Below are 12,735 nucleotides of genomic sequence, written 5' to 3'. Positions count from 1 at the left end.
TTTAAATTGAAGATAATTTGATTGGAATTAAGTGTGGCCGATCATGTAACCAAATGCAAAAGTGGATTGAGGTTTCTTTTTCTTTCTATTAATCTAATGAGAAGTAAATTTTTAATTACAAAACGTAATTTTCCAATGCCGCTAAAATCTCAAAATTCCAATTCCACAATCAATTCTCTACTATTCGAATATTATTTGAACTAAATATGGCTATTACTCATCACGTATCCCACTGTCACAATTAATAAATTTGCTTGACATTCAATCTTATTCGCCCCCAAAAAGAGCTCTGACTACCAACTCTGTCTTTTGAGAATCACCGACTCCGCTAATAAAGTAATCGATTAACACGAAACTGGGAACAAGCGATAACAAAAAATAAGAAAGAGAAAACAACGAAACGTAAAAAGAATAAACGCAAAGAAAACAGAGGACATGGGGTGGGCGAATAGGTGGATGTCGGAATGGAATGAATATTCGTCTATTTATTTTATGGTCCGTATCGCGTAATTCGATTCTCTGGGCTTCGCGACCTTCGTTCCTCCAGGCTCGATTTTTCTCGTTCGGTTTCGCTCGGCTATAGTTTTCTATTTCTCATCGTCGTCGATGCGCCGACATTTGCTTTCGTTCTTCTCTTCAGCCGGCGACCATGTACACGCTGTCATCGTTTTTCTACTTGACCACCACTTCTGTGACAGGGCTCGCCTTTATTTCCGGACTAGCCACAGAGAAATTGGAAAGAACGTTGAAATAATAGCGAACATGGGTGATCACGTGCACGCACTGATGGATCGGATCAAAATTTTCCTGCACGGCGAAAGAATAATGCTTGTGAGTCGTGCGCTCATTCATCAATGTCCACCATTTTGCTGTTTCTTATTGTGTATTGCACTGGATGCTGCAGATGCAGAAGAAATGAGAATTTCGACATAAGCGTGCACCGTGAATTAGCGAATAATTCAAAACTTTATAGTCGATGATTTAATAAATGAAGCAAGTATCTATGCTAAGAATATTGAGAGTATTAATAAAAATGTGAATTTGCATAAATATTCATGTTCTACCGATACATACACAAAAAAAGAGGATTTAATATGTTTAGGACTAGGGTTTGTTTGGTTGTACTGTGTTTAGTAGTGATTTCTGATTCTTGTTTTTTCAAGAATTTAGACGCGATAGCAGCAAGTTTATCGATTGCTTCGATGCAGAAAGTTTTTGTAAAAGAAAAGATAAGATTTCAGAGAATAAACATAATATCCCCGGTGTTCTAATAATCTTTTTTTTGGCTCATGAGGGGATCGAACCCACGACCTTCGCGTTATTAGCACGACGCTCTAACCAACTGAGCTAATGAGCCAGTTGAAAAAACAGGTTGTAATTTTACTAGTGAACAAAATACTCACGTATCATAATTATAAATCATAAAAAAAATTCAACAAATTAATCATTATGATAGTGGAGAATCAATTTTCGATAACAATTAGCGCAATGTTCCCAAGTTCTCATTCAGAAGGATAAAGATAACTGGAAAACTTTGCGTTTGAAATTAGTAAGTCCATAAATAAGCAATAATCGTGAAGTGAGAACAACATTAAAAGCAAGAAGAAACGCCAGACAAGGATCAGAAAGCTCGAGAAGCACAAATTTCCCAACGATACGATCAACCGCCTTATTTATTACCGCTGGCAACAGGTTGCTTTTGGGGTTATACTTCATATTAATTGCGTTCTTCACTCGTTCGTTATCAATGTCTTGTTATCTATCAAACAAGCAAACAATTTAATTGCATGTAACAATATTCGCGTTAGCATGTTACGAATTAAGTAACTAAATATAACAAAATTATGATAAACCGAAACTAAAAATGAAATAGGTGATGTTACAATATATATTTACAATATTTTTATTATAAAAATAATACCGAGAGAAAATGAATGAAAAAATATCTGGGAACTTGCAAACAACTGAGAAAGTTAAATTAAATAAAAATTAAACAAGTAAATATAGAAATTATAATACTTATATTGTCACAGTTTGTATTTATTCCTCTCTTTGAAGATAAAAATAAAGTGGAAGGAATAGACGTCTTGAAGAGGCCTTAAATCTAGAGTGCAGGAGACCACGATGGCGAAGTTGTGACATATATGTAGTTATGATATTTCTCCATTTTTGGTTTCGCTTTTTTTTTTTTTTGCAACGTACGAGTGCCTCTAGCTTATCGTATCGTGTTGGTACTTCCCGCCGTTCTCCCCTAACTTACACCACGTTTGTCGCACATCTAACTTTTATCTAACGGGTGCCCGGAAGAAACGCGGCACGATGATTAAAAGCTATCCCGATAAAGCGTCACGAAGCTCAGAAATGTTGTAGAAAAAAATTGCACAGCCGCGTAAATGCCCGTAGAAGTATTTTATGAGTTTCATTCGAGTCTCTACTTTGACTGTTTCTGTATGGAAATTACATTACGTCCGATTTCGCGTTACGCGCCTTTCGAATATGTGTGTGACTACATTACGTGCACCAGCAAACTGATATCGAATTTGCATTTTAGATAAATTGAATAATAGTCGATGAAACGAAACAATACACTTTAACTGGCCCTTTTTATTGTTTGCGATAGTAATTATTCAAAACAAGGCAATTTACATACATGAAATGAATTTTGCATTCTTGGAACATTTGATAGAAATTTCTTTTTTATCAGACATTTTCAACCAGGCTCTTTGATTAAATTTTGAAGATCGAAAGACAAATTGACTTATTAAATATTGAAAAGTAATTTCATTATGATATAAATTTATTTATTCATTGTATTTATTTATTGTACCCGTAAAAATTCATTTATAAAACGCAATAGACATTTAATTTGTAAGTAAACTATAATTCATATTAATATATTTTCTTTACTATAATCTGTCCGAAGTCAAAACGTCGATTAAGATATCAAACTAATTTCTCCATTTATAGAACGCAATACGTGGATTAAAATTTTATACGTAATTAAGTTATAATTTAACGTAATTTGTATTCTACGGTATCTTTTTGGCTATAGGCTATCTAACATCATCAACTCTCACTTAGCAGTCAACCCCACCGTCTTATTCAAACGTTTCGCGCTCTATTACCTCTCTATTACCTTATAATTAACCAAAATTTGTATCTCTGTGAAGAAATAGTTGTGTCGACAAAAGCTATATAACTAAACTTATAATAACAAACCTGGAATAAAATATTCCACAATTGTTACATCAGTGGAGTAATTTTTTAATGGCATTACGATACAATTTTATGGTTATCGTGATTTACATGTGATTAAAATTAATTCAATGACGAAACTAGTAAAAAAAAAAAAATAAAGAAAAAAGAAACAAACGAGATAAAGAAAGAAATGATGGAAGCAGAAATCACAACTTGTCGATGACAGTGACCGTCATTCTGTCTCGCAGTTTTAACATCACAATTATAACGAAAAATAAATTCGAACGTTTCCGCTTTTGCGTCTGGCTTTATAAATATTTGCGCAAGCTAACTGGTGTTTTGCGAACGAGCAGATAGATATAACGTTTATCTCGAAGTCAAATATCAGTCCGTTGAAAAATCAACGATTTTTGTAACAAATTTTATAAATACCGTTGCCAACAACCAAAATATTTTCCTTTTCGAATTAAACACGTTGAAATCGAGGTTCCCGGGAAATCGGTAATGAAAATCAGCGGTCAGACTTCTGGATTGCATAGTTATATCTACTTGCAAATAATAGCAATATTTATTATCCATCGTCGTTACAAAATGAAGTAGCGTTTAATTATAATAGAAGTATTTCGATGCATAATAAATTTGCAGAATGTTTATAACCAAAATGGAACTTTATTTTCCATTATGAAATTAAGATGTTTTCAAAATCTTACTACGTAATTTTTATCTTTGCTCCTTTTTTATAACTATATTTGTTCCATTGATGCATAAAGACGATAATCACACAGATGAGAATAGAAATTAACTCTGTTACAGTCTTCGAATTTTTATGTCTCAATCTCATCTTTGTCTTGGCTCACTTTATACCTATAATACTTTAAGAACAACTTTAAGATGAAAGTGAAACGAGAAATTATCTACGTATATCCCTAATGAATTTTTCATATTTTTCTCAAACCTAAAGAAGATTTCTTAACGATAGAAAAATTTCTTGAAGAGGGTAAGCGACTGGGCTAACTATGTATAATAATCGATATTTAGCACGTATAAATTAATAATATTATATATCAATTTATTTTAATTATTATTAAAGTTCAATCAATAATGATAACTAATAAATTGACAAGAAATAATAATATGTTACATATTTGATTATATACAGGGTGGTTAGTAACTGGTGGTACAAGCGGAAAGGGGGTGATTCAACGCGAAAAAAGAAGTCGAAAATATAGAATAAAATTTTTTTTTTTAATTTTTTTTTATATTTTTCCATCGAGACAACGATCTATAGTGAGATCCGTTATAACGAGACGTGATAAAGTGCACGCGTACCGAGCGAAAATTCAAAGTCGATTTTCTCGAAAACAAAGCCTCAAACGAAAAATTTTTATTGTATATTTTCGACTTCTTTTTTTACGTAGGATCATCCCTTTTCCGCTTGTACCATCAGTTACCAACCATCCTGTATATATTTAAAGATCAAAGAATAATCAAATTTCGAGTACGCTAATTAAACTGATGACGTTTAGTTACAAGGTAAAATTTCGATCGATATACAGCTTATGAAATTCAATTGCTTTGGAATCATCCTGCATCTAATCCATCAAATTGCGTATTATCGTTAATACCCTTCAATCTGGCATATTGTTATCTTCCATCAAATTTGCTCAAACCTGCATCATTAAACTCCTATTAATTACCACTCGATCAGTAACAAATATCGTACAAACCGTCGATTTCATCCCTCTTCTATTACTATCAGTACGTAACCAGCTCTGCTAATTTCCCCAGCCAGTAATTAATTATAAAAAGAGGAGATGACAATCAAATAAATTTTCTCAACCGAAAATTAGCCTGCTGAAAAGTTAGGAATACAAGATGACAGTGAAATCAAGTTTTCTCCCATAAAGTTAGATCCTTAAAAATTAGGAAAACAGATAACAACAGAATCAAATTTAAAAATAATTTAAAGCTAACTTTCTCAAAACTAATTCTTTAAGAAAATTAGAAAACAAACGATAGTCAAATCAATATCTAAAGCCCTTACGAATATAAATTTAAAGTCGTATTGACAACCAACTCAAGGTATTGAATTTTCCCAGTCACAAATTAGTAAAAAAAATTAGGAAAGAAAGATGACAGTGAAACCAATGTCTTTACTGAGAAATTAACTGCCTGAAAACATAAAAGAGGAAAATGATAACCAAATTGATTTTCCCAATCAAAAATTTGCTTTTAGAAAGGTATCTAAAATAAAAGAGGATAAGAACTAAACGAATTATCCCAGCTGAAAATTAGTTTCTTACAAAAATACGATAGAAAAGATGACGCCAGAACAGAAATTAAGAATTATACGCAACGCTTGCCGAAGAAGAGAATCTCGTCGTTGCTACACTTTATGACGCGGTGAGACGATTAATAATTTGCCGCGAAGACGTCCGGAGAGAAAGGGAAACTCATGTTCCGAGAAAACATTAATTTTCCTAGACGAATGAAGATGTACAGGTGCGGAATGAATCTAAAAAAATGGAGGATCTGCCACTATCTTCGAAAAAGGTATAATAGCCGACGGTAGCAGACGAAGAAAAAAGATCAAAAAGAGGCAAAATGAGAAATACAAGGTTATAGAAGAAGGAAAGAGAATAAAGAAGAAGAGAAAGTCAGCTTTGCCTGCTGTCTAATATCGAAGATATATGAAAGCAGAAGTGTAAGAGGATTGGAAATGGCGGTTGAGGGTGACGATCGCGTAAAACGAGTGGTTGGAAGTTGGCATTCCAGGGCTTGGCCAACTGCCTGGGTCTGTGGCCTATCGTTTATTAATTAACTGACTTAATTAATAATTCAATAACCGCCAACGCCATCCCACGCGCTGCTACGACCCCAACTCCACCGTTTCTATCCATTCTACCGTTTGGTCGCGGTTGTATAGGGAAACGACGCGTAAACTGGTCGCTGGCAAAGCTTGGCGATACTCGTCAACGAGCCTATATTATGGCGACCGGTAGTTCGACTCGTACAGCAGCGTGTTCCGCGTGAGGGGTGTGAGGCAGAGCGTGAGCCTGGCTGATTGCTGACCTACTTTCCAGTTTATAGAGTGTTCTTTTTTTAAGGTAAAGTGGTGGGGAGGGGTACATTGTTGGCGTCAGAATCAGCAAGTCAAAAAATTACTCGTACCGATATAGAGGTGTAGAATTGAGAAAGAAAGATTCAATTGACGGGTCGGGGACGTGATGACGCGGATCAGTTTTAATTATTGCGGAATAAAACATCTACATGTCATTAATCAAAATGTAAAGATTAAAATGTACCTGTATTTTTTCCTTCAAGATGGAAGATAGTCTCGCGATTTCTTAAGGCTTAAGCAATCTGTTACGAGACTCATTAATCAATCCCTAGGAATCCTCAAGTTTCATGAAGCAAGTTACAATGTGTGTAGATTGATATCGACATTGGCAATAGGTTGCATTAATGAAGGAATCAGTACAGACCATCCTGGCTGTTGAGATCCTATTCCGATTTGGTGAAATCTAGGAAGCAATGCGTGTATTTCAATACACTTCGACATATGTGGGCTGTCTCAAGACATAATGCTAATATAATGATCTAGTTATCTTTCAATACTGGAATCACTTATAAGTAGGTAAATAAATAGATAGATAGATAGATAAAGAATTACATAATTAATGAATGTTTCGACCAATAGCTAGCCTTACATTGCGAAGGCATCAATTGGAAAATAGTTTTATAATACTAGCGAAGACCTTTGGCATAATAATTACTCGAAGATTGAGAAAAGGTTCCGATTCATTTGAATATTTTGAAGACATCCTGATCCTAGAAGATCTTTTATAAATAGAGTGTCTTTACTTTCTAGATTATATAATTATTGTAAGATTAGAGGAGCTTCTGGTTGAGGAATGACTCAATTAGCAGATTAACAGTGAAGCAATCCTATCTTGTCCTGATCTTCGATAGACATCCTGCAGGATACACTCAATACAAGCTACAATCTTTCACAGAACCTCATCTGATCGACTCGTCTAATGAACCCGTATGTCTGTTCGTGACGTACGAACTGCATCGTTGACACTCGGTCTGCTATGACACATGGCAGCTGTGAACTAACCACGGAGGTCATGTGTAAAACGTACAGTAGTGCGCAAAAGTCTCAAACCAGCGTATGAGACTTGTCTGATATAATTGAATGCATAACTCTTATATAATTGAATCAACCAGCATGCATAATAAAATCAGCAATCATAGATTATTAATAAATCATTTTTTATTCCCATTATATAGGATATGTCCAGTTTTTTTTTAAACTTTGTCTATATATTCTAGGAGTACATATATTCTATATACAATTATTGATATAACATTTTTTCCTTGATTTATACTGATTATAGAATATATCAATAAAGTTTGGCTGGAGAAGTCTATAACACTCAGTATAAAAGTTGAAAAAGTAAAATCATATACAAAAGGGAAAATGCTCAGTTTTATAAATATAAAAATTTACCAGAAGATAGAAATATTTATTGAAAAAGAGAAAGATTCAGAAATCGAAGTATCAAATCGATATAGCGAAATCATTACGTATATGTATGCGTTATTATCTACTAAATTTTAGGCTAATAAATTGAATAAATCGTTCGTTTAATCTATTCGAATAAATTACCAATGTTTGGATGACGTATAACCTTCTATTGTCCATGTTTCAAGCACTGGACGTTGGTAAGATTCATAATGAGACACGACTATGGGCGGGTCTGGTTTCGTAATTAGAAAACAGGACTCGTTTGTAGCTTTTATCGTTCTCCGCTTGGCGATTTATGCTAATGGAACGTCGCTCGTGCGCAGTGTATTGTGCTTCAGCTTTCGTTCTAGTTTTCTGTTAATGGGTATAAATATCGTTGGTGTTGGTTTCGGTTGGTAGCTTGTATCGCCGGTATTTTACAAGTGTTTGTCGTTTGAAATTCGATTTGACTGCGAGAATATGTATTGTAAGATAGGCAATATTTTACGTTCGATTTAAAATATATTTTGTAACAAAATTATTCTGACTTTACTTTTTTATCGAATAATAAACAAATAGTATATATTACTTGTGCTACTAAAAAAATACTAAGCACCTCGAAACTATTTCTAGCAAAGTTTAATTAACGAAAACACAACAAAAGAATTGACAAACACATTACAATGTACAAAATGAATAAAATATACAATATCTTCGAGTTTCAGTTTCACAAACTAAAAATTAATGGTTACAAATTGATAAAAACCGCGAAGTATATCTTTGTACGATCCAACAGTTAATTCGTCGAAAAATATTTTCCGAAGAAAAAGCAACTATTACATCAAGTTTGTGAAGGTAATATTTGAATTCTGATAAAGAAGAAACTATACATATCTTCTCACATAACATTATATAGCATCAGGAACTCGCATGTTTCAATTTTCTCCACATACTATATAAAACAATTTAATGTTCCGCAATTTTAATAATTGTCTAATCAAATCAATAAGTATAATAAAAAGATCTTTGACAACAAAACTCACAGATATATTACTGCCCAGTACATTTCCAAAACCTACTTACCATTGAAAGGATTAAAATGTTCTTAATAGAGTCGAATCTTTTTGCTTGATCAAAGTTCCATTATGCTTAAAAATACATTTCTCAAAGCATTTATAAACAGCTCGAACGAACTGAATAAATGTCTCTCTATATTCAAAGCTCTCCTCAGAAATATTCAAACGAAATGAAACACGGCATGTTTCTAGATCGTTATGAAACGCTTCCTTCATTGATAATCTTTTCCTTCTCATTTCCCTCTTTCTTTTAGCCTCTGTTATTTGTTGTTTAAATTCGTTCGTGACTGGTTAACGCAAGGTAACGGCCGATCAACGTGATTATTTCGCTGTTACATTTTAATGAAAGCACTCTTGGTCGAAGTGCTATCGACCAGTCGTTGGCTGTTCGTCGGCGTCGGTTGGTGGCAACGCAAACCGGAAGCGATTATTCACCGATTCCTCAGCGAAAATCCATGCGTGCGGTCATTACTAGTAAAATACGGCTAATAAAAATCACTGGGACATGGATTCCGGCAGTTTGGAAGTTCCAAATGGGAAAAGTCTGCATTAAACCTGGTCTGAAACGGGCGATCGGACCAAGCTGTCCTATGTACAATCGGGAAAATATAAAGAGACAGAAAGAGAGAGAATAAAATACTTGAAAACATTGGAAATCTCCCGAATCGATGAGTATACGTTGTTTCTGCGGCAGATGGTCCGTTTTTACGAGGTTTTGCAAATGACTTAATGCGATTTAAATGCCAAAAGAGGAGTACAGACAGCTTGTTCCTTTCCATTCTCGGAGGGAATAGGCTCTTTTAGGAATCGTCGGTAATTGATTCAGACAATACTTCCAATGTTATTTTTACAGCTTCTTCATTCGGCGACAGTTTGTTCAAAATTATTAAAGAAATGTTAGAAAATTAGTAATTAATAATAATTGTTTGAAAACGTGCAAATGTGTAGATACAAAATTTAAAGAAATACGAACGACGTTATAAAATTTCATATTGTAGTTTTATTTGACATTTTTATCTGACTACTTTCGACGCAGTAAGTCTTACCGTCATCCAACCATCCTGCAACAGCGTTAGTTTTTACTTGTCTTCTTAATTTTACAAACCAACCTTGAACAAATATAACATGTGCATAACTTTCTTCAGATCCTAAATTGATATTCTTCAACAACTGTTGTGACATTTTTCTTTTGTTTTATAAATTTAAATTCAGACAAAGGGATAAATATTTGCGATAATTGATAATGAGATTACAATATCTCTATTGTAAACCTCGTTGGCGTTTGATGTACTTGTATTGCAGCAAATTTCTTTTCCGCTAATGTTGTTAATAACAATTGCAAAATTTAATGGCTGGTCGTAGCCAGTTTAATTCAAAACGCCACAGGAATGACATTTCATATATACCAACCTAATATAATGACGACATTTACTATTGCTCATGAGTATCCGATCAATTTGAACGATTTGTAGTAACAGTATGTGAATTTTACTAAAATGTACGAATTAACGGGTTCATCATCACGCGATGTATAGAAAATCGATCGCTGCATGTTTCGTTATGATAGTTTTATGCAACGTGCTGCAGAATTCTATTCACGTAGATGTACAAAATTTGCTAAATAAACAAATTGGACGTGTCATGTAGTATGTCGCATGTATGATATACTATTGCGCAATTAATGATTTCACAGTAGATTTCGGTTATTTGTATGAATAGATGACGTAAAAAGATCCAGAAGATATTTATAGGAAAGTAATTGAGACGATTTTCGATAAAAATAAATTAGAACAAATAAAATGTATGTCACGTCTGTATAATTGTACAAAATGAGTAGTATTCTTTCGTTTATATTCTCTTGTTTCTTTATGTATCTACTCCTTTCACATAGTATTTGCTACAAAACATCAATCATGTTTTGCATCCGACCATTTCGTTGTATTCAGATTTTTACTTCATTTTATTCCATCATGTACATGTCAATAAATGTTTATTTGTATCTTTGTCATTTATGAAGCGTATGTAACAATATCTTCAGAACTTGGTACGTGGGCAGTTTGGAGAAATATATGTGACTATCAAAAAGTTTAGAATAGAAATTATATAACAAAATTTTTATCCAAATATTCGTTGAAGTAAGAGGGATTTCTGTTTATATTTGTAGCATTGACATTAAATAAGTAAATCATAATAAATAATAATATAACCAACATTATATGATCCCAGTTATAAATATAATTAATAAATCTGTAACATGATTCACAACTAATGCAAATATTAATCAGATATTTTATTCTAGCAACAACTAGAAAAATAACAATAAATTTTTAGCAATTAGTGTACGTACTCCTCCTTTTCATAAGCAAATGTTGCCTCGAACAGTTTATTTTACGCTACTAATACCTTAAAAATAGTTTAAAATGTTCAATTCAATCATTCCAATAAAAGTTGTCCTTCTAGCGAGCTCCTTCATTTTCAGAAATGAATTTAATTATTTTAACGTGGCAAAGCTGAAATCTAGGCAGCAGGTTTGAGTACACGGCAGAAATTAAAAATACAAGTGTTAGCGTAGCTCGCCGTTAAAGCGACTAAAGCGAAATTTCCACTGTAGATCAATTTGTCGATGAACGAGTCGGTCGAATGGAGCAATCGACGTGGCACGCTGAAAATACAAGCATTATACGGGGTATGTGGCGTAATTCAGGACATCATCGCGGTAAAGGAAGCCGATTCTTCGTGACAAAACACGTCGAAAATGTAGAATGAAATTTTTTTGCGCAAGCCTTCTTTTTCGAGGAAAATGGCTCTGAAAAATCGGTCGAGTGCGCGCTCAGTTCGTGCTCGAGCGTCAGTGGTTCTCAACCGTGTTTTCTGTGAGTCAACGAGAATACCACAGAACAATTGATCAATTAGGCGCGCAAAAGAGATCGTGAATGCACAGAAGTCTGTTAAATTGCACTCACAATCGTGCTCCCCGATGATGATTTTTTGTAACAAAAGATTCGGCTGCGCGGAGAATCATCTGTGTAGCCATTTTCCGGTAACCGCGTAGCCAACGGACCTTTGAAGTCGATTCTTTGTGAAACGAAGCTTCGGTTTAGTGCGTTTCATGATTTTGATGTAGTTTTTTGCGTCCATATGAAATGAGTCTGGTAACGAGTTCGTGTTTATGTAACGGGTGCTAGATTTTAGGCATAATTGAACGCCAGATTAATGAAACTGTAGTATGTAGTTAAATATGCTGTATATGAATAGTTATAATTAAAACTATGTGATAAAGCTGATCTTCGTTAAAGACAACATTAATTTTATCAAAAGCATCTATGTTCTTAGTAATTGCAATTTAACATTGGAATAACCAGCTTCTGAAATATGTACTTAAACATGTTTTATTTGAGTTATAATTTAAATTGTATGATGAATGGAATGTTAATAGTCGACATTAATTTTGCAAAGAAATATTACATATTCTTAGAAATTTTTATCAAAGATATTGTATAATAAAAGAGAGTTGTTGAATTTTCTTATGAGAATATAAATTCGAATGCCATCATTCAATACTTAGAATGTCATTCAATACTCACAGAGAATTAAAAATTTCAAGGTAAATTCAAAATATCGTAAAAAACAGTAACACTCCTGTTTGTGAAAACATAAATTACAGTATCATTATTGGATACGAATATGCATCCAATAAATTAGCAATTGTCAAACCAGAAATCCATGCAAAACATTTATAAATAACACTCCTTCTTACGAAAACATAAATTGCAATACTATTACTGAATACAAGTATGCACTCAGCAAATTTAAAATTTGTAAACCAACCTCCTCCAAACCAACATACTATACAAAACAGTGACACTTTACACTTTTAACATATTTCTTCAGGAACAATCATCTTTCTTGCGCGAGCGCGATTTATAACACCATTATTGAGCATAAAAC

General features: G+C 33.5%; 1 non-coding gene across 1 annotated transcript; it reads right to left on the bottom strand.

Moving 5' to 3' along the window:
* Positions 1-1,283: 1,283 nt before the first annotated feature.
* Trnai-aau lies at positions 1,284-1,357 on the bottom strand. Its single transcript has one exon. It is a non-coding gene; the product is annotated as a tRNA-Ile (tRNA).
* Between the last annotated feature and the right edge of the window lie 11,378 nt (positions 1,358-12,735).

Source organism: Bombus vosnesenskii, unplaced genomic scaffold, assembly GCF_011952255.1.
Source record: "Bombus vosnesenskii isolate JDL3184/JDL3185 unplaced genomic scaffold, Bvos_JDL3184-5_v1.1 scf7180000014540, whole genome shotgun sequence".
Lineage (NCBI taxonomy): Eukaryota > Metazoa > Arthropoda > Insecta > Hymenoptera > Apidae > Bombus > Bombus vosnesenskii.
This window is presented reverse-complemented; position numbering and strand designations above follow the sequence as displayed.